Source organism: Pseudophryne corroboree, unplaced genomic scaffold (genome assembly GCF_028390025.1).
Source record: "Pseudophryne corroboree isolate aPseCor3 unplaced genomic scaffold, aPseCor3.hap2 scaffold_423, whole genome shotgun sequence".
Lineage (NCBI taxonomy): Eukaryota > Metazoa > Chordata > Amphibia > Anura > Myobatrachidae > Pseudophryne > Pseudophryne corroboree.
This window is the reverse complement of record NW_026970056.1, coordinates 51,334-77,568: the sequence shown is the minus strand read 5'-3', so window position 1 is coordinate 77,568 and position 26,235 is coordinate 51,334. Positions and strand designations below refer to the sequence as shown.

At 41.6% G+C, this 26,235-nt stretch overlaps 10 non-coding genes across 10 annotated transcripts; 8 read left to right on the top strand and 2 right to left on the bottom strand.

Annotated features, from left to right (window-relative positions):
- Positions 1–14,875: 14,875 nt before the first annotated feature.
- Positions 14,876–15,039, bottom strand: LOC135025559 (U1 spliceosomal RNA). The gene has a single exon (XR_010222295.1). It is a non-coding gene; the product is annotated as a U1 spliceosomal RNA (small nuclear RNA).
- A 144-nt stretch (positions 15,040–15,183) lies between these two features.
- LOC135025697 (U5 spliceosomal RNA) lies at positions 15,184–15,299 on the top strand. The gene has a single exon (XR_010222419.1). It is a non-coding gene; the product is annotated as a U5 spliceosomal RNA (small nuclear RNA).
- Positions 15,300–15,569: 270 nt separating this feature from the next.
- Positions 15,570–15,685, top strand: LOC135025735 (U5 spliceosomal RNA). Its single transcript, XR_010222457.1, has one exon. It is a non-coding gene; the product is annotated as a U5 spliceosomal RNA (small nuclear RNA).
- A 2,417-nt stretch (positions 15,686–18,102) lies between these two features.
- On the top strand, positions 18,103–18,218 carry LOC135025704 (U5 spliceosomal RNA). Its single transcript, XR_010222426.1, has one exon. It is a non-coding gene; the product is annotated as a U5 spliceosomal RNA (small nuclear RNA).
- A 275-nt stretch (positions 18,219–18,493) lies between these two features.
- Positions 18,494–18,609, top strand: LOC135025721 (U5 spliceosomal RNA). The gene has a single exon (XR_010222443.1). It is a non-coding gene; the product is annotated as a U5 spliceosomal RNA (small nuclear RNA).
- Positions 18,610–18,884: 275 nt separating this feature from the next.
- On the top strand, positions 18,885–18,997 carry LOC135025755 (U5 spliceosomal RNA). The gene has a single exon (XR_010222477.1). It is a non-coding gene; the product is annotated as a U5 spliceosomal RNA (small nuclear RNA).
- Positions 18,998–22,825: 3,828 nt separating this feature from the next.
- LOC135025548 (U1 spliceosomal RNA) lies at positions 22,826–22,989 on the bottom strand. The gene has a single exon (XR_010222284.1). It is a non-coding gene; the product is annotated as a U1 spliceosomal RNA (small nuclear RNA).
- A 144-nt stretch (positions 22,990–23,133) lies between these two features.
- On the top strand, positions 23,134–23,249 carry LOC135025696 (U5 spliceosomal RNA). The gene has a single exon (XR_010222418.1). It is a non-coding gene; the product is annotated as a U5 spliceosomal RNA (small nuclear RNA).
- A 270-nt stretch (positions 23,250–23,519) lies between these two features.
- On the top strand, positions 23,520–23,636 carry LOC135025747 (U5 spliceosomal RNA). The gene has a single exon (XR_010222469.1). It is a non-coding gene; the product is annotated as a U5 spliceosomal RNA (small nuclear RNA).
- Positions 23,637–23,922: 286 nt separating this feature from the next.
- Positions 23,923–24,038, top strand: LOC135025699 (U5 spliceosomal RNA). The gene has a single exon (XR_010222421.1). It is a non-coding gene; the product is annotated as a U5 spliceosomal RNA (small nuclear RNA).
- Positions 24,039–26,235: the final 2,197 nt, after the last annotated feature.

The following is a 26,235-nucleotide window of genomic DNA, read 5'->3' as shown; positions in this document are numbered from 1 at the left end:
ATGCTTATTAGTCTTTGTCAGTATGTACTTTTTGCAAAGTGTCTCTGTGGCGCAATTGGTTAGTGTGTTCAGCTATTAATCAAAAAGTTGGTGGTTCAATCCCACCCAGGGACATAATTGACCTTGTGATCAGATTTTGGTGATATTTAAGTAGACAAGTCAAAATTGCAAACCCCCTCTTATGGTGTAGGGTACCTGGCCTTCTCTGATGTAATCAGAGTTAGATTTGATTAAGTGATTTTATAAAAAAAACAGCTAGGAAGCACAATTTAGCAGTGGGTTGCAGAGAAAAAGAAAAATGCTGGCAGAAAAATCCAATTGAGTGATTAAACAGCTCTTCATTTTCTGGCTTTATTTTTATGATAACAAATTTGTTCTCTGAAAAGTGTCCACAAAGCCAAGTATCTGATTAACATTTTTGTAGGGATGGTTTTTCACCTATTACTAAATTAAACTTGCTTCATTGGAAAGGCAGCAAGATGCATCCTCATTTCAATATCTACGGAAATAATACAGGTTGACACCAGGAAACATTAACGCCACTGCATCTTTGCTGTTTTCTCATGTGGAAGTCTGTTTAATGTGAAAACAAGGTGATATCTAATTAGCACACAGGTAAGGAATTAAGAAAATCTTTATTTAAGGGTGAAGATGTTTCTCACAAAATCGTTGCCCCAATGCATCATTGAAATTCAAGCTGGAAAGATGATTTTAATATATCACTTGTACATTTTGTATTGCTCTTCTGGTGACAATGTAGTTTGTTTTTGTCAATTACCATTTTAAAAATCGGGTAAAGAAAATTAATTGGATTTTTGAAAGAAAACAATACTGTCAATATACTATTAAAACAAATTAAAATGGTAAAAGTTATTGTACTTTAAGTAAAAATAAAAGCTAAAATATCAATCCCAGTTTTGGATTACTTTAATGAACAAAAAAAAAATGCATATAGCAAAGGATAGTTTCAATCTGCCTACCTCTGGGTTATGGGCCCAGCATGCTTCCAGTGCAGTACTCTGCTGCACATGTAAGTGCAAGAGATCCTGAAGCACTCACTCATCATGCGAAAGTACCAATGTGTTTCTTCATTGGTTGCTGGAAGAAACATCTTACAAAAACTCTCCAGATTATTGACTTTTTAAAGTTTTTCTAGGAAACGTTCTAGATGAATGCTTATTAGTCTTTGTCAGTATGTATTTTTTGCAAAGTGTCTCTGTGGCGCAATCGGTTAGTGTGTTCAGCTATTAATCAGAAGGTTGGTGGTTCAATCCCACCCAGGGACGTAATTGACCTTGTGATCAGATTTTGGTAATATTTAAGTAGACAAGTCAAAATTGCAAAACCCCTCTTATGGTGTAGGGTACCTGGCCTTCTCTGATGTAATCAGAGTTAGATTTGATTAAGTGATTTTATAAAAAAAACAGCTAGGAAGCACAATTTAGCAGTGGGTTGCAGAGAAAAAGAAAAATGCTGGCAGAAAAATCCAATTGAGTGATTAAACAGCTCTTCATTTTCTGGCTTTATTTTTATGATAACAAATTTGTTCTCTGAAAAGTGTCCACAAAGCCAAGTATCTGATTAACATCTTTGTAGGGATGGTTTTTCACCTATTACTAAATTAAACTTGCTTCATTGGAAAGGCAGCAAGATGCATCCTCATTTCAATATCTACGGAAATAATACAGGTTGACACCAGGAAACATTAACGCCACTGCATCTTTGCTGTTTTCTCATGTGGAAGTCTGTTTAATGTGAAAACAAAGTGATATCTAATTAGCACACAGGTAAGGAATTAAGAAAATCTTTATTTAAGGGTGAAGATGTTTCTCACAAAATCGTTGCCCCAATGCATCATTGAAATTCAAGCTGGAAAGATGATTTTAATATATCACTTGTACATTTTGTATTGCTCTTCTGGTGACAATGTAGTTTGTTTTTGTCAATTACCATTTTAATAATCGGGTAAAGAAAAGTAATTGGATTTTTGAAAGAAAACAATACTGTCAATATACTATTAAAACAAATTAAAATGGTAAAAGTTATTGTACTTTAAGTAAAAATAAAAGAGCAAAAATATCAATCCCAGTTTTGGATTACTTTAATTAACAAAAAAAAAATGCATATAGCAGAGGATAGTTTCAATCTGCCTACCTCTGGGTTATGGACCCAGCATGCTTTCATAACAGTACTCTGCTGCACATGTAAGTGCAAGAGATCCTGAAGCACTCACTCATCATGGGAAAGTACCAATGTGTTTCTTCATTGGTTGATGGAAGAAACATCTTACAAAAACTCTCCAGATTATTGACTATTTAAAGTTTTTATAGGAAACGTTCTAGATGAATGCTTATTAGCCTTTGTCAGTATGTACTTTTTCAAAGTGTCGCTGTGGCGCAATCAGTTAGTGTGTACAGCTATTAACCAAAAGGTTGGTGGTTCAATCCCACCCAGGGACATAATTGACCTTGTTATCAGATTTTGTTGATCTTTAAGTAGACAAGTCAAAATTTCGAAAACCCCTGTTATGGTGTAGGGTACCTGGCCTTCTCTGATGTAATCAGAGTTAGATTTGATTCAGTGATTTTATAAAAACAGCTAGGAAGCACAATTTAGCAGTGGGTTGCAGAGAAAAAGAAATATGCTATCAAAAAAATCCAATTGAGTGATTAAACAGCTCTTCATTTTCTGGCTTTATTTTTATGCTAACAAATTTGTTCTCTGAAAAGTGTCCACAAAGCCAAGTCTCTGATTAACACCTTTGTAGGGATGGTTTTTCACCTATTACTAAATTAAACTTGCTTCATTGGAAAGGCAGCAAGATGCATCCTCATTTCAATATCTACTGAAATAATACAGGTTGACACCAGGAAACATTAACGCCACTGCATCCTTGCTGCTTTCTCATGTGGAAGTCTGTTTAATGTGAAAACAAGGTGATATCTAATTAGCACACAGGTAAGGAATTAAGAAAATCTTTATTTAAGGGTGAAGATGTTTCTCACAAAATCGTTGCCCCAATGCATCATTGAAATTCAAGCTGGAAAGATGATTTTAATATATCACTTGTACATTTTGTATTGCTCTTCTGGTGACAATGTAGTTTGTTTTTGTCAGTTACCATTTTAATAATCGGGTAAAGAAAATTAATTGGATTTTTGAAAGAAAACAATACTGTCAATATACTATTAAAACAAATTAAAATGGTAAAAGTTATTTACTTTAAGTAAAAATAAAAGCTAAAATATCAATCCCAGTTTTGGATTACTTTAATGAACAAAAAAAATGCATATAGCAGAGGATAGTTTCAATCTGCCTACCTCTGGGTTATGGACCCAGCATGCTTCCATTACAGTACTCTGCTGCACATGTAAGTGCAAGAGATCCTGAAGCACTCACTCATCATGGGAAAGTACCAATGTGTTTCTTCATTGGTTGATGGAAGAAACATCTTACAAAAACTCTCCACATTATTGACTTTTTAAAATGTTTCTAGGAATCGTTCTAGATGAATGCTTATTAGCCTTTGTCAGTAAGTACTTTTGCAAAGTGTCACTGTGGCGCAATCAGTTAGTGTGTAAGGCTATTAACCAAAAGGTTGGTGGTTCAATCCCACCCAGGGACTTAATTGACCTTGTTATCAGATTTTGGTGATCTTTAAGCAGACAAGTCAAAATTTCAAACCCCCTGTTATGGTGTAGGGTACCTGGCCTTCTCTGATGTAATCAGAGTTAGATTTGATTCAGTGATTTTATAAAAACAGCTAGGAAGCACAATTTAGCAGTGGGTTGCAGAGAAAAAGAAATATGCTGGCAGAAAAATCCAATTGAGTGATTAAACAGCTCTTCATTTTCTGGCTTTATTTTTATGCTAACTAATTTGTTCTCTGAAAAGTGTCCACAAAGCCAAGTATCTGATTAACATATTTGTAGGGATGGTTTTTCACCTATTACTAAATTAAACTTGCTTCATTGGAAAGGCAGCAAGATGCATCCTCATTTCAATATCTACTGAAATAATACAGGTTGACACCAGGAAACATTAACGCCACTGCATCCTTGCTGCTTTCTCATGTGGAAGTCTGTTTAATGTGAAAACAAGGTGATATCTAATTAGCACACAGGTAAGGAATTAAGAAAATCTTTATTTAAGGGTAAAGATGTTTCTCACAAAATCATTGCCCCAATGCATCATTGAAATTCAAGCTGGAAAGATGATTTTAATATATCACTTGTACATTTTGTATTGCTCTTCTGGTGACAATGTAGTTTGTTTTTGTCAATTACCATTTTAATAATAGGGTAAAGAAAATTAAGTGGATTTTTGAAAGAAAACAATACTGTCAATATACTATTAAAACAAATTAAAATGGTAAAAGTTATTGTACTTTAAGTAAAAATAAAAGCTAAAATATCAATCCCAGTTTTGGATTACTTTAATGAACAAAAAAAAAATGCATATAGCAGAGGATAGTTTCAATCTGCCTACCTCTGGGTTATGGGCCCAGCATGCTTCCATTGCAGTACTCTGCTGCACATGTAAGTGCAAGAGATCCTGAAGCCCTCACTCATCATGCGAAAGTACCAATGTGTTTCTTCATTGGTTGCTGGAAGAAACATCTTACAAAAACTCTCCAGATTATTGACTTTTTAAAGTTTTTCTAGGAAACGTTCTAGATGAATGCTTATTAGTCTTTGTCAGTATATTCTTTTTGCAAAGTGTCTCTGTGGCGCAATCGGTTAGTGTGTTCAGCTATTAATCAAAAGGTTGGTGGTTCAATCCCACCCAGGGACGTAATTGACCTTGTGGTCAGATTTTGGTGATATTTAAGTAGACAAGTCAAAATTGCAAACCCCCTCTTATGGTGTAGGGTACCTGGCCTTCTCTGATGTAATCAGAGTTAGATTTGATTAAGTGATTTTATAAAAAAACAGCTAGGAAGCACAATTTAGCAGTGGGTTGCAGAGAAAAAGAAAAATGCTGGCAGAAAAATACAATTGAGTGATTAAACAGCTCTTCATTTTCTGGCTTTATTTTTATGATAACAAATTTGTTCTCTGAAAAGTGTCCACAAAGCCAAGTCTCTGATTAACACCTTTGTAGGGATGGTTTTTCACCTATTACTAAATTAAACTTGCTTCATTGGAAAGGCAGCAAGATGCATCCTCATTTCAATATCTACTGAAATAATACAGGTTGACACCAGGAAACATTAACGCCACTGCATCCTTGCTGCTTTCTCATGTGGAAGTCTGTTTAATGTGAAAACAAGGTGATATCTAATTAGCACACAGGTAAGGAATTAAGAAAATCTTTATTTAAGGGTGAAGATGTTTCTCACAAAATCGTTGCCCCAATGCATCATTGAAATTCAAGCTGGAAAGATGATTTTAATATATCACTTGTACATTTTGTATTGCTCTTCTGGTGACAATGTAGTTTGTTTTTGTCAGTTACCATTTTAATAATCGGGTAAAGAAAATTAATTGGATTTTTGAAAGAAAACAATACTGTCAATATACTATTAAAACAAATTAAAATGGTAAAAGTTATTGTACTTTAAGTAAAAATAAAAGCTAAAATATCAATCCCAGTTTTGGATTACTTTAATGAACAAAAAAAAATGCATATAGCAGAGGATAGTTTCAATCTGCCTACCTCTGGGTTATGGACCCAGCATGCTTCCATTACAGTACTCTGCTGCACATGTAAGTGCAAGAGATCCTGAAGCACTCACTCATCATGGGAAAGTACCAATGTGTTTCTTCATTGGTTGATGGAAGAAACATCTTACAAAAACTCTCCACATTATTGACTTTTTAAAATGTTTCTAGGAATCGTTCTAGATGAATGCTTATTAGCCTTTGTCAGTAAGTACTTTTGCAAAGTGTCGCTGTGGCGCAATCAGTTAGTGTGTAAGGCTATTAACCAAAAGGTTGGTGGTTCAATCCCACCCAGGGACTTAATTGACCTTGTTATCAGATTTTGGTGATCTTTAAGCAGACAAGTCAAAATTTCAAACCCCCTGTTATGGTGTAGGGTACCTGGCCTTCTCTGATGTAATCAGAGTTAGATTTGATTCAGTGATTTTATAAAAACAGCTAGGAAGCACAATTTAGCAGTGGGTTGCAGAGAAAAAGAAATATGCTGGCAGAAAAATCCAATTGAGTGATTAAACAGCTCTTCATTTTCTGGCTTTATTTTTATGCTAACTAATTTGTTCTCTGAAAAGTGTCCACAAAGCCAAGTATCTGATTAACATATTTGTAGGGATGGTTTTTCACCTATTACTAAATTAAACTTGCTTCATTGGAAAGGCAGCAAGATGCATCCTCATTTCAATATCTACTGAAATAATACAGGTTGACACCAGGAAACATTAACGCCACTGCATCCTTGCTGCTTTCTCATGTGGAAGTCTGTTTAATGTGAAAACAAGGTGATATCTAATTAGCACACAGGTAAGGAATTAAGAAAATCTTTATTTAAGGGTAAAGATGTTTCTCACAAAATCATTGCCCCAATGCATCATTGAAATTCAAGCTGGAAAGATGATTTTAATATATCACTTGTACATTTTGTATTGCTCTTCTGGTGACAATGTAGTTTGTTTTTGTCAATTACCATTTTAATAATAGGGTAAAGAAAATTAAGTGGATTTTTGAAAGAAAACAATACTGTCAATATACTATTAAAACAAATTAAAATGGTAAAAGTTATTGTACTTTAAGTAAAAATAAAAGCTAAAATATCAATCCCAGTTTTGGATTACTTTAATGAACAAAAAAAAAATGCATATAGCAAAGGATAGTTTCAATCTGCCTACCTCTGGGTTATGGGCCCAGCATGCTTCCATTGCAGTACTCTGCTGCACATGTAAGTGCAAGAGATCCTGAAGCACTCACTCATCATGCGAAAGTACCAATGTGTTTCTTCATTGGTTGCTGGAAGAAACATCTTACAAAAACTCTCCAGATTATTGACTTTTTAAAGTTTTTCTAGGAAACGTTCTAGATGAATGCTTATTAGTCTTTGTCAGTATATTCTTTTTGCAAAGTGTCTCTGTGGCGCAATCGGTTAGTGTGTTCAGCTATTAATCAAAAGGTTGGTGGTTCAATCCCACCCAGGGACGTAATTGACCTTGTGATCAGATTTTGGTGATATTTAAGTAGACAAGTCAAAATTGCAAACCCCCTCTTATAGTGTAGGGTACCTGGCCTTCTCTGATGTAATCAGAGTTAGATTTGATTAAGTGATTTTATAAAAAAACAGCTAGGAAGCACAATTTAGCAGTGGGTTGCAGAGAAAAAGAAAAATGCTGGCAGAAAAATACAATTGAGTGATTAAACAGCTCTTCATTTTCTGGCTTTATTTTTATGATAACAAATTTGTTCTCTGAAAAGTGTCCACAAAGCCAAGTATCTGATTAACATATTTGTAGGGATGGTTTTTCACCTATTACTAAATTAAACTTGCTTCATTGGAAAGGCAGCAAGATGCATCCTCATTTCAATATCTACTGAAATAATACAGGTTGACACCAGGAAACATTAACGCCACTGCTTCCTTGCTGCTTTCTCATGTGGAAGTCTGTTTAATGTGAAAACAAGGTGATATCTAATTAGCACACAGGTAAGGAATTAAGAAAATCTTTATTTAAGGGTAAAGATGTTTCTCACAAAATCATTGCCCCAATGCATCATTGAAATTCAAGCTGGAAAGATGATTTTAATATATCACTTGTACATTTTGTATTGCTCTTCTGGTGACAATGTAGTTTGTTTTTGTCAATTACCATTTTAATAATAGGGTAAAGAAAATTAAGTGGATTTTTGAAAGAAAACAATACTGTCAATATACTATTAAAACAAATTAAAATGGTAAAAGTTATTGTACTTTAAGTAAAAATAAAAGCTAAAATATCAATCCCAGTTTTGGATTACTTTAATGAACAAAAAAAAATGCATATAGCAAAGGATAGTTTCAATCTGCCTACCTCTGGGTTATGGGCCCAGCATGCTTCCATTGCAGTACTCTGCTGCACATGTAAGTGCAAGAGATCCTGAAGCACTCACTCATCATGCGAAAGTACCAATGTGTTTCTTCATTGGTTGCTGGAAGAAACATCTTACAAAAACTCTCCAGATTATTGACTTTTTAAAGTTTTTCTAGGAAACGTTCTAGATGAATGCTTATTAGTCTTTGTCAGTATATTCTTTTTGCAAAGTGTCTCTGTGGCGCAATCGGTTAGTGTGTTCAGCTATTAATCAAAAGGTTGGTGGTTCAATCCCACCCAGGGACGTAATTGACCTTGTGATCAGATTTTGGTGATATTTAAGTAGACAAGTCAAAATTTCAAAAACCCCTGTTATGGTGTAGGGTACCTGGCCTTCTCTGATGTAATCAGAGTTAGATTTGATTCAGTGATTTTATAAAAACAGCTAGGAAGCACAATTTAGCAGTGGTTTGCAGAGAAAAAGAAATATGCTGGCAAAAAAATCCAATTGAGTGATTAAACAGCTCTTCATTTTCTGGCTTTATTTTTATGCTAACAAATTTGTTCTCTGAAAAGTGTCCACAAAGCCAAGTATCTGATTAACATCTTTGTAGGGATGGTTTTTCACCTATTACTAAATTAAACTTGCTTCATTGGAAAGGCAGCAAGATGCATCCTCATTTCAATATCTACTGAAATAATACAGGTTGACACCAGGAAACATTAACGCCACTGCATCCTTGCTGCTTTCTCATGTGGAAGTCTGTTTAATGTGAAAACAAGGTGATATCTAATTAGCACACAGGTAAGGAATTAAGAAAATCTTTATTTAAGGGTGAAGATGTTTCTCACAAAATCGTTGCCCCAATGCATCATTGAAATTCAAGCTGGAAAGATGATTTTAATATATCACTTGTACATTTTGTATTGCTCTTCTGGTGACAATGTAGTTTGTTTTTGTCAATTACCATTTTAATAATAGGGTAAAGAAAATTAAGTGGATTTTTGAAAGAAAACAATACTGTCAATATACTATTAAAACAAATTAAAATGGTAAAAGTTATTGTACTTTAAGTAAAAATAAAAGAGCAAAAATATCAATCCCAGTTTTGGATTACTTTAATTAACAAAAAAAAATGCATATAGCAGAGGATAGTTTCAATCTGCCTACCTCTGGGTTATGGGCCCAGCATGCTTCCATTGCAGTACTCTGCTGCACATGTAAGTGCAAGAGATCCTGAAGCACTCACTCATCATGGGAAAGTACCAATGCGTTTCTTCATTGGTTGATGGAAGAAACATCTTACAAAATCTCTCCAGATTATTGACTTTTTAAAGTTTTCTAGGAATTGTTCTAGATGAATGCTTATTAGCCTTTGTCAGTATGTACTTTTGCAAAGTGTCTCTGTGGTGAAATCGGTTAGTGTGTTTGGTTATTAACCAAAGGGTTGGTGGTTCAATCCCACCCAGGGATGTTATTGACCTTGTCATCAGATTTTGGTGATCTTTAAGTAGACAAGTCAAAATTTCAAACCCCCTCTTATGGTGTAGGGTACCTGGCCTACTCTGATGTAATCAGAGTTAGATTTGATTAAGTGATTTTATCAAAAAACAGCTAGGAAGCACAATTTAGCAGTGGGTTGCAGAGAAAATGAAATATGCTGGCAGAAAAATCCAATTGAGTGATTAAACAGCTCTTCATTTTCTGGCTTTATTTTTATGCTAACAAATTTGTTCTCTGAAAAGTGTCCACAAAGCCAAGTATCGGATTAACATCTTTGTAGGGATGGTTTTTCACCTATTACTAAATTAAACTTGCTTCATTGGAAAGGCAGCAAGATGCATCCTCATTTCAATATCTACTGAAATAATACAGGTTGACACCAGGAAACATTAACGCCACTGCATCCTTGCTGCTTTCTCATGTGGAAGTCTGTTTAATGTGAAAACAAGGTGATATCTAATTAGCACACAGGTAAGGAATTAAGAAAATCTTTATTTAAGGGTGAAGATGTTTCTCACAAAATCGTTGCCCCAATGCATCATTGAAATTCAAGCTGGAAAGATGATTTTAATATATCACTTGTACATTTTGTATTGCTCTTCTGGTGACAATGTAGTTTGTTTTTGTCAATTACCATTTTAATAATCGGGTAAAGAAAATTAAGTGGATTTTTGAAAGAAAACAATACTGTCAATATACTATTAAAACATATTAAAATGGTAAAAGTTATTGTACTTTAAGTAAAAATAAAAGAGAAAAAATATCAATCCCAGTTTTGGATTACTTTAATTAACAAAAAAAAAATGCATATAGCAGAGGATAGTTTCAATCTGCCTACCTCTGGGTTATGAACCCAGCATGCTTTCATTACAGTACTCTGCTGCACATGTAAGTGCAAGAGATCTTGAAGCACTCACTCATCATGGGAAAGTAACAATGTGTTTCTTCGTTGGTTGATGGAAGAAACATCTTACAAAAACTCTCCAGATTATTGACTTTTAAAAGTTTTTCTAGGAAACGTTCTAGATGAATGCTTATTAGCCTTTGTCAGTATGGACTTTTGCAAAGTGTCTCTGTGGCGCAATTGGTTAGTGTGATTGGTTATTAACCAAAGGGTTGGTGGTTCAATCCCACCCAGGGATGTAATTGACCTTGTTATCAGATTTTGGTGATCTTTAAGTAGACAAGTCAAAATTTCAAAAACCCCTGTTATGGTGTAGGGTACCTGGCCTTCTCTGATGTAATCAGAGTTAGATTTGATTCAGTGATTTTATAAAAACAGCTAGGAAGCACAATTTAGCAGTGGTTTGCAGAGAAAAAGAAATATGCTGGCAAAAAAATCCAATTGAGTGATTAAACAGCTCTTCATTTTCTGGCTTTATTTTTATGCTAACAAATTTGTTCTCTGAAAAGTGTCCACAAAGCCAAGTATCTGATTAACATCTTTGTAGGGATGGTTTTTCACCTATTACTAAATTAAACTTGCTTCATTGGAAAGGCAGCAAGATGCATCCTCATTTCAATATCTACTGAAATAATACAGGTTGACACCAGGAAACATTAACGCCACTGCATCCTTGCCGATGATAACCTCAAGTTGGGTCATTCGGTGCTGCAGAGTCGTACGCACTCTTCCACCCGTTCAAGAGCTTTGGTATAACTACATGGTTCTTAATGTGACCCCAGCATCCTCTAGGTCGTATGAGAAAATAGGATTTTAATACCTACCGGTAAATCCTTTTCTCTTAGTCTGTAGAGGATGCTGGGCACCCGTCCCAGTCCATACTGTGTCTGCAGTTATTACTTGTGGTTATACACATGTTGTGTTATGGTTCTGGTCAGCTTTTTGCTGCAATTGTTCATGCCGTTGGCTTGTGTTCTGTTGAATGCCACGTTCTGCGGCATGCTTAAGGTGTGAGCTGGTAAGATGCTCACCTTAGTTTAACAATAAATCCTTTCCTCTAAATGTCCGTCTCCCTGGGCACAGTTCCTATAACTGGAGTCTGGAGGAGGGGCATAGAGGGAGGAACCAGTTCACACCCTTTGATAGTCTTAAAGTGCCCATGTCTCTTGCGGATCCCGTCTATACCCCATGGTTCTTAATGTGACCCCAGCATCCTCTACGGACTAAGAGAAAAGGATGCCCTTGCGCACTATCCTGACTTCTCCTCCCGTCTGCTTACTTTGTGCCTTCCAACGCACAATGCGAACTACAGGTGGTGCTGCAGGGCCCACACCCTTTTACTTGCCTTACAGAACAGCTCTGGAGCTGTTACAGTGCCCAGCTGCTGCAAGAAATCAGCTTGAATGCTTCAGGGGATGGGGCATGGCCAACATGAGCCCCACACCAAAGGAGGGTGTGGGTGTTTAATGAGAACTAGGGGTCATCCAAGCACTGCAAAAGGCCGCCATGCCCTGCACGCCCCTTTTCTCTTTTCATATGCAGATGAGGGTTCCAGCCAACTTTGGCCCACTGCTTGGATAACATCACTGTATGCAAATCCGTCTGCTGCAGACCTTCCCCCAGGAATGCTTGTACTTGATGTTGCATATGGTTTGATATTTGATGGTGCTTCAGTATTAGGCAGCCTTCCGCCCTCCCATGTTCATCTGAAAAGATGTGGTCTCCCTGCAGTTGTTGTCCCCAGACGAGAGTTCCCTTGTGCTTCCTCAGTTGAATCTCCTTAACTTGACGGGGGAGGGGCTGCCCGAGCAGCCACCCTCCCCAGCCCTATCCCAACTCATACTTATTTTGCATATGAGATCTCTTGATCATGAAGATTGTTCTCACAGGGTGAGGTTCATCCATTATATTTTAAAATAGGAAGGTACAAATTACATATTTGAATTGCATTTATGTGCTGGATTCAAATGTCCCCCCCCCCCCTTCCATTCTCAATTGTGCCCGTCAGCAGCTATTCTAAGGTTGCTGCCAATGGGTGTGACACATTAATTTCTTCTGTGGGGTACACTGGACTCCACAAGGATTCACATTGGGGTGTAGAGTAGGATCTTGATCTGAGGCACCAACCGGCTCAAAGCTTTTGACTGTTCCCAAGATGCTCAGTGCATTCTCCTCTATAACCCCGCTTCCATGAACAGGGAGCTCAGTTTGTAGTTGGTGCCTTCAGTAGCAGGCCACTTAACAGGGGCCTGCCTCAGGCAGCCTATTCTTAGCTATAAATTTTGACAAGAAAAGAAGAACTTGTTTTATGAGAATCTACAAGGGCTGCAGCAGGCTAGGTCTAATAGACATCTTTACTGCAGCTTCATCACTCCCAGCGGTGCTGTATACTCCCATGCCCTGGTTGCTGGGTCACTGCAGCGGAGGCTCCGGTTTCATCCTAAGGTCAGTCACACACACACCACCCTTCCGGATCACGAGGCCGCTGATGAAGGGGAGCGTGGCCGTAGGGGGTGGACCGTGTGCGCACTGGCGTGGACACTGATTACTGGGCAGCCGCTCCACTAGCCACCAGGTACAGTTAAGGAGCACAGGTCTGGGGGTTTTTCTCCTATATTAACCCAATTTTGTACTGCCCGCAGCGCATTGTGATAGGTAATAGGGCCTGATTCAGGTTGGATTGCAATCACAATAAGCGATCCAACTGCAAAAATTGCTAAGAGCATACGCATGTGCCTGCATTTTCTGTGGCACCCCGCAGAGAATGCGATCGCCTCTGCCTGTCAATCGGGGCGGGGGGGGGGATAGGTGGGTCAGCAACACTCCATTTCCAAGTCAGGGATGGAGCGGTGCGGGGGCAAGGCTTCAAAATGGGGTCTGCAATGGAGGAGACACAGGGGGCGTGGTCACAGCGGCTGTATGACATCACATTCAGCCGCTGTGATCACAAAAATGGTGGCGGCTTCCTGCGCGCACATACAGTCTGCACCAGCAGGAGGCTACATCATTTTTTATGATCACGCTGAACTGCAGTGCGACTGCAATTACAGCATGGTCAAGAAGGGAGGCGTCATGCTGGGTGGCCATGCCCTTTCACTGTGCAGGAGCCAGCACCGCTCACACACTAGTCCCCGGGTGCAGCCCCCAACCCCCGGGACACCCGGAGCAACAAAATGTAGATTCAGGCCACCAGGCCACGCCCCTACCTATGAAACCATGCCTCCTTTTTACCATTGCGCTGCTTATCTGCGCGCACTGCATTACAATCTCCCTCGCCACCTCTCTGGGTGTCACCAGTGATAGTGACACCTCTGCCATGCTTGTAGCAGCTGGTCCTAAGATCTACGCCTCAAGCCCTGAGTGTTTGCCCTTGTGACTTGTTGATCATCATAGCGAAGCAGATGCTTACAGAAAACTGCAGGGGCTTAGATTGAAAATAAAAAAATTGATAGGTATAAGGTAGAGAGGAGCGGGTTCGGTTCTCCGAGAACCGAATTCCCCACGAACTCCACGTTGTTTACACTGGTCCGAGGCAGGCTCGGTTGTTCCCGCCTGACTCGGAAAACCTGAAAAAGGGAAAATGTCATCATCCCGCTGTCGGATTCTCGCGAGATTCGGATTCCATATAAAGAGCTGCGCGTTGCCGCCATTTTTACTCGTGCATTGAAGATAGAGCGGAATGGACGTGGCTATGTTCTCTCAGTGGAAATCTCAATATCAGTGCTCAGTATCAGTGGTTACTTATTGCTGCTCAGTAATACTAGTAGTGTGTCTCTCCTGCTCAGTGTCAGTTCTCAGTAGTATCCTCATCAGTGCTCAGTATCACTGCTCATTGTCTTGTGCTGCATTGTGGTGCTCAGCATACTACAGTACATTACTAATAGTCCAGTGCTGCATCTTGCTGCTCAGTGTCAGTTCTAGTATCCTCATCAGTGCTCACTATCACTGTTCATTGCATTTTGGTTTTCTGTATACTACAGTAACATAGTAATATAGTAACATATAGTAACATAGTTTTTGAGGTTGAATAGAGGCAAATTGCCCATCGTGTTCAACCTGTTTTAAGTTGTGATGATTCTACATACTTGCTGAATAATGTTTTATGACTAGTTAGCTACTATAACTCATGTTACCCCCGGATTAACCATGTTGATATTTTAAGTATTATAACCTTGGATAGCTTTTTCATTTAGAAATGTATCCATTCCTTTTTTAAATCCAATTACAGAGTCCACCATTACCACCTTCCCTGGCAGGGAATTCCACATCCTGATTGCCCTAACAGTGAAGATCATAGTATCTCACCTGGCAGGTAAGTAGGAGTTGGGCTAGAGCTGTGGAGGATTGCTGCTCGGGCACCCCCTGTCAAGTGAAGGAGATCCAACTGAGGCAGCACAAGGGAACTCTCGAAAGAAGAACAAGGCTAGAGGAAGATCTGAGACAAAGAAATCTGACTTTTACCAGAGCTGACCAGAGGAAAGCACAAACACAGTCCCCCACTACCACAAATAATGCAGTCGAGTTTCCCACATTTGGGGAAATCACAGGGGTCAGCATACCCAGAATGCAATGAATGAACCTCACCCTGGGAGAACAATCTTCATGACCATGGTATCTCCTATGCAAAATAAGTATGATTTGGGATAGGGCTGGGGAGGGCCGCTGCTCAGGCACATCTCTGTCAAGTAAAGGAGATTCAACTGAGGCAGCACAAGGGAACTCTCATCTGGGGACAACAACTGCAGGGAGAACACATATTTTCAGATGAAAATCTTGGTCATGCTCTGGTTTCTCTTCAGAACGAACAAATCTTTCGCCTTTTACTAAAGATTTCCGTGGAGAGGAGCAAAACTGAGTTTTACCTCAATTTTTGCATGCCCCATCTTTTTGGGGTTTCTTTTATCGGTTTAAAGATAGAATGAGTGTGCTTTAATGAAAGCTCATTTGCATAGAAATTACAGTAAATGTTTGTTTCTTTTCAAACAGAACTTTCTTGACCATGCTACTTGCTTGAAAGATCTGGGAGCACATGGAATACAGTACAAACCATGCTTATAGCAAGGAGAAGCCAGGTGAGAAATCTGCTTTCTTTTAAATTGGGCGCTCACTTTGATCTGAATGAGGACTGCTGGCATGGCACTCAGGCGACAGGTGGAATCTTGGTCATGCTCTGGTTTCTCTTCAGAACTAACAAATATTTCGCCTTTTATTAAAGATTTCCGTGGAGAGGAGCAAAACTGAGTTTTATCTCAATTTTTGCATGCCCCATATTATTGGGGTTTCTTTTATCAGTTTAAAGACAGAACGAGTGTGCTTTCTTGTTAGCTTTAATGTAAGTTTATTTGTATAACAATGACAGTAAATGTCTGTTTCTTTTCAAGCAGAACTTTCTTGACCATACTAATTGCTTGAAAGATCTGGGAGCACATGGAAAAGAGTACAAACCATGCTTATAGCAAGGGGAAGCCTGGTGAGAAATCTGCTTTCTTTCTTTCAAATTGGGTGCTCACTTTGAGCTGAATGAGGACTGCTGGCATCAGGGCCGGCTCTAGGCATGTTCGAATAGAGCGGCCGCGCAGGGCGCCACCCTTAATGGGCGCCACGCGCTGGCGCCGCCATATTCGATGCTGGAGCCGGCCCTGTGTGTGTGCTGCTGCAGCATTTGGCGGTCGCGCTGTGTATGCGCGCTGCGCGGCGCCGGTATCTAACATCAGACGCCGGCGCCGCGCATAGCCCGCCTGCACAAGTGGCCGCCCACCCGCCCGCCAGCCCGGACCCAGGCTCAGGCTCACTCGCCCGGCCTCCCGCCCGCCCGCCAGCGCTCCCACACAGGCGGACAGCAGTACTCCTCCCCAGCGCCGCAGGTATTTTTTTTTTTTGGGGGGGGGAGATCCGCACTGTGGGGGCATTTCTGGCACACAGGGGGCATTTTTGGTTATGTGGGTGCATTTCTGGCACTGTGGGGGCATTTCTGGCTCTGTGGGGGGCATTTCTGGCACTGTGGGGGCATTTCTGGCACTGTGGGGGCATTGCATATCTGGCTCTGTGGGGGCATATTTGGCACTGTGGGGACATATCTGGCCCTGTGGGGGCATATCAGGCACTGTGGGGACATTTCTGGCACTGTGGGGGCATTTCTGGCACTGTGTGGGCATTTCTGGCACTGTGGGGGCATTTATCTGGCTCTGTGGGGGCATTTATCTGGCTCTGTGGGGGCATTTATCTGGCTCTGTGGGGGCATTTATCTGGCACTGTGGGGGCATTTCTGGCACTGTGGGGGCATTTCTGGCACTGTGGGGACATATCAGGCACTGTGGGGGCATATCTGGCACTGTGGGGGCATATCTGGCACTGTGGGGGCATATCTGGCACTGTGGGGGCATTTCTGGCACTGTGGGGGCATTTCTGGCACTGTGGGGGCATTTATCTGGCTCTGTGGGGGCATTTATCTGGCACTGTGGGGGCATTTATCTGGCACTGGGGGCATTTATCTGGCACTGTGGGGGCATTTCTGGCACCGTGGGGGCATATCTGGCACTGTGGGGGCATATCTGGCACTGTGGGGACATATCTGGCACTGTGGGGGCATTTATCTGGCTCTGTGGGGGCATTTATGTATCAGGCACCGTGGGGGCATTTATGTATCATGCACCGTGGGGGCATTTATGTATCATGCACCGTGGGGGCATTTATGTATCAGGCACCGTGGGGACATTTATGTATCTGGCACCGTGGGGGCATTTATGTATCTGGCACCGTGGGGGCATTTATGTATCTGGCACCGTGGGGGCATTTATGTATCAGGCACCGTGGGGGCATTTATGTATCTGGCACCGTGGGGGCATTTATGTATCTGGCACCGTGGGGGCATTTATGTATCTGGCACCGTGGGGGCATTTCTTGCACTGTGGGGGCATTTCTTGCACTGTGGGGACATTTCTTGCACTGTGGGGGCATATCTTGCACTGTGAGGGCATTAATGTATGTGGCACTGTGGGGGCATATCTGCGCTGTGGGGGCATTTATCCATCTGGAACTGTGTGGCCATTTATGTAGCTGGCACTGCTGGGGGGCATGTCACGTGTAGCTGGCACTGCTGGGGGGCATGTCATGTGTAGCTGGCACTGCTGGGGGGCATATCATGTAGTGTTCCCGCTAGGCGTCTGTGGCTGGGCAGTGTGTCTCAGTGCTCTACCTGGCGCAATGTGTCTAACGTGCTCTTATAGGAGGTTCTACCTGGTGCAATGTGTATTAGCTGCACTACTGTGTGGTGTAATGTGAATTGCCACTATAATGTGGCTACGCACCTTCCCCACGAAGTAACTCCCCTAAATTTTTGCTGCGCGCCTTTGGCGCGCACTGTCCATGCTTTAGCGTGTGGAAATGGGAACAACAAGCATTACAGTATGTACATCATTTTGCCCACCTAACTTAAAAATGTGCCCTCCCTGTGATCAGCAACCTGCCCTAAAAAGTGAACACTAGCACGTGTAGCTGGCACTGCTGGAGGGCATGTCATGTGTAGCTGGCACTGCTGGGGGACGAGACCACGCCCACTTTTTCAAGAGGCCACGCCCACTTTTCCAAGGGCGCGCGCATGGGGGGGGGGCACTTTTACATTTTCTCGCTCAGGGTGCTAGTAGGCCTGGAGCCGGCCCTGGCTGGCATGGCACTCAGGCGACAGGTGGAATCTTGGTCATGCTCTGGTTTCTCTTCAGAACGAACAAATCTTTCGCCTTTTACTAAAGATTTCCGTGGAGAGGAGCAAAACTGAGTTTTATCTCAAATTTTGCATGCCCCATCTTATTGGGGTTTTATTTTATCGGTTTAAAGATAGAACGAGTGTGCTTTAATGTAAGCTCATTTGCATAGAAATGACAGTAAATGTTTGTTTCTTTTCAAACAGAACTTTCTTGACTATACTAATTGCTTGAAAGATCTGGGAACACATGGAAAAAAATACAAACCATGTTTATAGCTAGGGGAAGCCTGGTGAGAAATCTGCTTTCTTTCTTTCAAATTGGGTGCTCACTTTGAGCTGAATAAGAACTGCTGGCATGGCACTCAGGCGACAGGTGGAATCTTGGTCATGCTCTGGTTTCTCTTCAGAACGAACAAATCTTTCGCCTTTTACTAAAGATTTCCGTGGAGAGGAGCAAAACTGAGTTTTATCTCATTTTTTCCTTGCCCCATCTTATTGGGGTTTTATTTTATCTGTTTAAAGATAGAACGAGTGTGCTTTAATGTAAGCTCATTTGCATAGAAATTACAGTAAATGTTTGTTTCTTTTCAAACAGAACTTTCTTGACCACACTAATTGCTTGAAAGATCTGGGAGCACATGGAAAAGAGTACAAACCATGTTTATAGCAAGGGTAAGCCTGGTGAGAAATCTGCTTTCTTTCATTCAAATTGGGTGCTCACTTTCAGCTGAATGAGAACTGCTGGCATGGCACTCAGGCGACAGGTGGAATCTTGGTCATGCTCTGGTTTCTCTTCAGAACTAACAAATATTTCGCCTTTTATTAAAGATTTCCGTGGAGAGGAGCAAAACTGAGTTTTATCTCAATTTTTGCATGCCCCATATCATACCTCCCAACTGTCCCGATTTTCGCGGGACAGTCCCGTTTTTTGGGGACTGTCCCGCTGTCCCACCTGCGGGCCGCAGTGTCCCGCGGTGGGGAGGACAGTTGGGAGGCTCTGTCTGTCGCTGCCCTGCTTAGCAGAGCAGCGGTGAATAGACGCTGTGCGCATGCGCACAGCGTCTATTCACTGAAGTCAGAGGGAGAGGTGGCATGCCAGCGGCTCACAGAGCACTGGGCATGCCCCCTCAGTGCCGAAAACGGGGGCGTGACTCGCGATCGCGGGTCCTCCCGCGAAGTCACACCCCCTTTTACTTAGGCCACGCTGCAATTGTTCATGCCGTTGGCTTGTGTTCTGTTGAATGCCACGTTCTGCGGCATGCTTAAGGTGTGAGCTGGTAAGATGCTCACCTTAGTTTAACAATAAATCCTTTCCTCGAAATGTCCGTCTCCCTGGGCACAGTTCCTATAACTGGAGTCTGGAGGAGGGGCATAGAGGGAGGAGCCAGTTCACACCCTTTGATAGTCTTAAAGTGCCCATGTCTCTTGCGGATCCCGTCTATACCCCATGGTTCTTAATGTGACCCCAGCATCCTCTACGGACTAAGAGAAAAGGATGCCCTTGCGCACTATCCTGACTTCTCCTCCCGTCTGCTTACTTTGTGCCTTCCAACGCACAATGCGAACTACAGGTGGTGCTGCAGGGCCCACACCCTTTTACTTGCCTTACAGAACAGCTCTGGAGCTGTTACAGTGCCCAGCTGCTGCAAGAAATCAGCTTGAATGCTTCAGGGGATGGGGCATGGCCAACATGAGCCCCACACCAAAGGAGGGTGGGGGTGTTTAATGAGAACTAGGGGTCATCCAAGCACTGCAAAAGGCCGCCATGCCCTGCACGCCCCTTTTCTCTTTTCATATGCAGATGAGGGTTCCAGCCAACTTTGGCCCACTGCTTGGATAACATCACTGTATGCAAATCCGTCTGCTGCAGACCTTCCCCCAGGAATGCTTGTACTAGATGTTGCATATGGTTTGATATTTGATGGTGCTTCAGTATTAGGCAGCCTTCCGCCCTCCCATGTTCATCTGAAAAGATGTGGTCTCCCTGCAGTTGTTGTCCCCAGACGAGAGTTCCCTTGTGCTTCCTCAGTTGAATCTCCTTAACTTGACGGGGGAGGGGCTGCCAGAGCAGACACCCTCCCCAGCCCTATCCCAACTCATACTTATTTTGCATATGAGATTTCTTGATCATGAAGATTGTTCTCACAGGGTGAGGTTCATCCATTATATTTTAAAATAGGAAGGTACAAATTACATATTTGAATTGCATTTATGTGCTGGATTCAAATGTCCCCCCCCCCCTTCCATTCTCAATTGTGCCCGTCAGCAGCTATTCTAAGGTTGCTGCCAATGGGTGTGACACATTAATTTCTTCTGTGGGGTACACTGGACTCCACAAGGATTCACATTGGGGTGTAGAGTAGGATCTTGATCTGAGGCACCAACCGGCTCAAAGCTTTTGACTGTTCCCAAGATGCTCAGTGCATTCTCCTCTATAACCCCGCTTCCATGAACAGGGAGCTCAGTTTGTAGTTGGTGCCTTCAGTAGCAGGCCACTTAACAGGGGCCTGCCTCAGGCAGCCTATTCTTAGCTATAAATTTTGACAAGAAAAGAAGAACTTGTTTTATGAGAATCTACAAGGGCTGCAGCAGGCTAGGTCTAATAGACATCTTTACTGCAGCTTCATCACTCCCAGCGACGCTGTATACTCCCGTGCCCTGGTTGCTGGGTCACTGCAGCGGAGGCTCCGGTTTCATCCTAAGGTCAGTCACACACACACCACCCTTCCGGATCACGAGGCCGCTGTTGAAGGGGAGCGTGGCCGTAGGGGATGGACCGTGTGCGCACTGGCGTGGACACTGATTACTGGGCAGCCGCTCCACTAGCCACCAGGTACAGTTAAGGAGCACAGGTCTGGGGGTTTTTCTCCTATATTAACCCAATTTTGTACTGCCCGCAGCGCATTGTGATAGGTAATAGGGCCTGATTCAGGTTGGATTGCAATCACAATAAGCGATCCAACTGCAAAAATTGCTAAGAGCATACGCATGTGCCTGCATTTTCTGCGGCACCCCGCAGAGAATGCGATCGCCTCTGCCTGTCAATCGGGGCGGGGGGGGGGGATAGGTGGGTCAGCAACACTCCATTTCCAAGTGAGGGATGGAGCGGTGCGGGTGCAAGGCTTCAAAATGGGGTCTGCAATGGAGGAGACACAGGGGGCGTGGTCACAGCGGCTGTATGACATCACATTCAGCCGCTGTGATCACAAAAATGGTGGCGGCTTCCTGCGCGCACATACAGTCTGCACCAGCAGGAGGCTACACCATTTTTTATGATCACGCTGAACTGCAGTGCGACTGCAATTACAGCATGGTCAAGAAGGGAGGCGTCATGCTGGGTGGCCATGCCTTTTCACTGTGCAGGAGCCAGCACCGCTCACACACTAGTCCCCGGGTGCAGTCCCCAACCCCCGGGACACCCGGAGCAACAAAATGTAGATTCAGGCCACCAGGCCACGTCCCTACCTATGAAACCATGCCTCCTTTTTACCATTGCGCTGCTTATCTGCGCGCACTGCATTACAATCTCCCTCGCCACCTCTCTGGGTGTCACCAGTAATAGTGACACCTCTGCCATGCTTGTAGCAGCTGGTCCTAAGATCTACGCCTCAAGCCCTGAGTGTTTGCCCTTGTGACTTGTTGATCATCATAGCGAAGCAGATGCTTACAGAAAACTGCAGGGGCTTAGATTGAAAATAAAAAAATTGATGGGTATAAGGTAGAGAGGAGCGGGTTCGGTTCTCCGAGAACCGAATTCCCCACGAACTCCACGTGGTTTACACTGGTCCGAGGCAGGCTCGGTTGTTCCCGCCTGACTCGGAAAACCTGAACAAGGGAAAATGTCATCATCCCGCTGTCGGATTCTCGCGAGATTCGGATTCCATATAAAGAGCTGCGCGTTGCCGCCATTTTTACTCGTGCATTGAAGAGAGAGCGGAATGGACGTGGCTATGTTCTCTCAGTGGAAATCTCAATAGCAGTGCTCAGTATCAGTGGTTACTTATTGCTGCTCAGTAATACTAGTAGTGTGTCTCTCCTGCTCAGTGTCAGTTCTCAGTAGTATCCTCATCAGTGCTCAGATCACTGCTCATTGTCTTGTGCTGCATTGTGGTGCTCAGCATACTACAGTACATTACTAATAGTCCAGTGCTGCATCTTGCTGCTCAGTGTCAGTTCTAGTATCCTCATCAGTGCTCACTATCACTGTTCATTGCATTTTGGTTTTCTGTATACTACAGTAACATAGTAATATAGTAACATAGTTTTTGAGGTTGAATAGAGGCAAATTGCCCATCGTGTTCAACCTGTTTTAAGTTGTGATGATTCTACATACTTGCTGAATAATGTTTTATGACAAGTTAGCTACTATAACTCATGTTACCCCCGGATTAACCATGTTGATATTTTAAGTATTATAACCTTGGATAGCTTTTTCATTCAGAAATGTATCCATTCCTTTTTTAAATCCAATTACAGAGTCCGCCATTACCACCTTCCCTGGCAGGGAATTCCACATCCTGATTGCCCTAACAGTGAAGATCATAGTATCTCACCTGGCAGGTAAGTAGGAGTTGGGCTAGAGCTGTGGAGGATTGCTGCTCGGGCACCCCCTGTCAAGTGAAGGAGATCCAACTGAGGCAGCACAAGGGAACTCTCGAAAGAAGAACAAGGCTAGAGGAAGATCTGAGACAAAGAAATCTGACTTTTACCAGAGCTGACCAGAGGAAAGCACAAACACAGTCCCCCACTACCACAAATAATGCAGTCGAGTTTCCCACATTTGGGGAAATCACAGGGGTCAGCATACCCAGAATGCAATGAATGAACCTCACCCTGGGAGAACAATCTTCATGACCATGGTATCTCCTATGCAAAATAAGTATGATTTGGGATAGGGCTGGGGAGGGCCGCTGCTCAGGCACATCTCTGTCAAGTAAAGGAGATTCAACTGAGGCAGCACAAGGGAACTCTCATCTGGGGACAACAACTGCAGGGAGAACACATATTTTCAGATGAAAATCTTGGTCATGCTCTGGTTTCTCTTCAGAACGAACAAATCTTTCGCCTTTTACTAAAGATTTCCGTGGAGAGGAGCAAAACTGAGTTTTACCTCAATTTTTGCATGCCCCATCTTTTTGGGGTTTCTTTTATCGGTTTAAAGATAGAATGAGTGTGCTTTAATGAAAGCTAATTTGCATAGAAATTACAGTAAATGTTTGTTTCTTTTCAAACAGAACTTTCTTGACCATGCTACTTGCTTGAAAGATCTGGGAGCACATGGAATACAGTACAAACCATGCTTATAGCAAGGAGAAGCCAGGTGAGAAATCTGCTTTCTTTCAAATTGGGCGCTCACTTTGATCTGAATGAGGACTGCTGGCATGGCACTCAGGCGACAGGTGGAATCTTGGTCATGCTCTGGTTTCTCTTCAGAATGAACAAATCTTTCGCCTTTTATTAAAGATTATCCGTGGAGAGGAGCAAAACTGAGTTTTATCTCAATTTTTGCATGCCCCATATTATTGGGGTTTCTTTTATCAGTTTAAAGACAGAACGAGTGAGCTTACTTGTTGGCTTTAATGTAAGTTTATTTGTATAACAATGACAGTAAATGTCTGTTTCTTTTCAAGCAGAACTTTCTTGACCATACTAATTGCTTGAAAGATCTGGGAGCACATGGAAAAGAGTACAAACCATGCTTATAGCAAGGGGAAGCCTGGTGAGAAATCTGCTTTCTTTCTTTCATATTGGGTGCTCACTTTGAGCTGAATGAGGACTGCTGGCATGGCACTCAGGCGACAGGTGGAATCTTGGTCATGCTCTGGTTTCTCTTCAGAACGAACAAATCTTTCGCCTTTTACTAAAGATTTCCGTGGAGAGGAGCAAAACTGAGTTTTATCTAAATTTTTGCATGCCCCATATTATTGGGGTTTCTTTTATCTGTTTAAAGACAGAACGAGTGTGCTTTCTTGTTAGCTTTAATGTAAGTTGCCATAGATGCAGTGAAACACGCGTGTAGGGCACGGCGTGTCCTCGTGTATTTGACTCATGTGAAATGTTATAAAACAAAAATATATGATTATGATGTTAGCTGTTAGTCTCCACTAATAGGGAATAGAAGCTGAGCTATAAGAAAGGAATACACTAGATATGATGTCACTTAGCAATTACAATGTCTAAAGTGCATACAGATAGCTACTAATAACTCTTGATAAGAAAGTATATCAGTGTGGGTATATTTATATGATGGGATATTGGGACTAGTGAATATATATCACTCCTGCTGTCCAGATTGGCAATAACCAGACAATTATGATAAGAGTAGAGATGTCACATGGGCTGCTATAGATATTAATTTAATGCTGTATGTGTCATTTGTTACAAATGGATACATTTTCTATGAGTCAGCCTAGCAGCTGCATGTTCTAACAGAACACTATCCTCACACAGAATCTGCTAACCTTGAGATAACTAAATGACAGTGTGTAACAGTCTCTTTACTATAAGACTGTTACAAAGTAATATATATATTTGAAGTCAGTCTAGCAGCTGTGTGTTCCAGCAGTTTATAAGACAAAGAAAATCTCCTATTGTGGAATCTAGACACATGGGACTGCTGGCCTGTGTCATACTATTTCTATGTAATACCAGTAACATGTATATAACTGTTACATAATTGTTACAAATGGATAAATCTTTGAGTCAGCCTAGCAGCTGCATGTCCTAACAGGACACCATAAATCCTTTACAGTGTAACAAATTGATTGGTAACACTTAAAGGCTGGAGAGCAGTTATATGCCTTACTAGCATACTCAATATACCACATTATTACACCAGTTACCACGATTATTGACAGCGCATTTGATATATTATATTACCCTCACACTGAGTCTGTTTACCTTTAGATAACTAAGTGACCGAATATGTAACAGTTTCTCTATCATAAGACTGTTACAAAGTGAGATAGATATATTTGGAAGTCAGTCAAACAGCTGTGTGTTTCAGCGGTTTATAAGAAAATTCCTCATTGTGGAATCTGGACCACTAAGGGTTATTATATATATAGCACATGGAATTGCCACATCTCCCTATATGATAATTTCATTACACTGTAACATAATAAGAATTAACTCTTTAACAGTGTAAATAGAGAGTAATGAATCTCTGACACATGGAATATATTATTTCTTAGATGAATTGGATAAACCATTCTGACAGACACTTTGCTTCCTAATAAGAATTGAGGTGGCTATACCTCTAAGGAAAGCATTATTGCCTACGCCTAGATCAGATTAAATAAGATCTGGCTGAATATATGAAGGAAGGTTGCTATTTATATGAGAATTGGAATTGCTATATTCCTTAAGGCAACCCCACCGATTGATATATGTTGTCAATTAAGTATATCTGAACGGCTATATCTGGACCAGATTTAATAAGATCTGGCTGATTATATGAAGGAGGGCTGCTATTTATATTGGAATTGCCATATTCCTTAAGGCAACCGCACCTGTTGGTATATCTCGCCAATTAACTATATCTAAACAGCTAAATTAAAGGTATTCATCATTTTTTTAGTTTGGATATTAATAAATATGATCTTTCCATGATGCATAGAGATTTCCCTATCAAGTGATTCCTTATCCGATATAGAAAGCTATCCCCCTATGGTATTGAATTTAGGAATATAGTCTTAGGGGACACAGAGAAATAAGTGATCCCCATCTACCTAAGCACCCCACAAATTGGAGGTTAGCTTACCGGTTAAACTCAATCACCCCCACAAATTCGCCAATGGGGATGGCTTCCCGGGAGGTAACCCCTATTGAGTGAAGGGAGTATATAGGATACGACCCAGTGGTACCTGACGACATAGATACTAACAGCTATTTAATAACATTACGCTAGAAAGTGATTATTAGCAACATATATATCTATATAAACAACCCCGCCAGGGTTGTGCCTTCAAAAATAATCACACATGGACACGCTTTTTAAACCTTTTTTTCACATCTCTTTATTCTTCTTATGCACATGTATGTTAGTTCTGTGATTTTAACCTTTATGTTTCACTGCAGTTTGGGATAATAATATTAATATTTATCCAATTTTAATACATACTTAATAA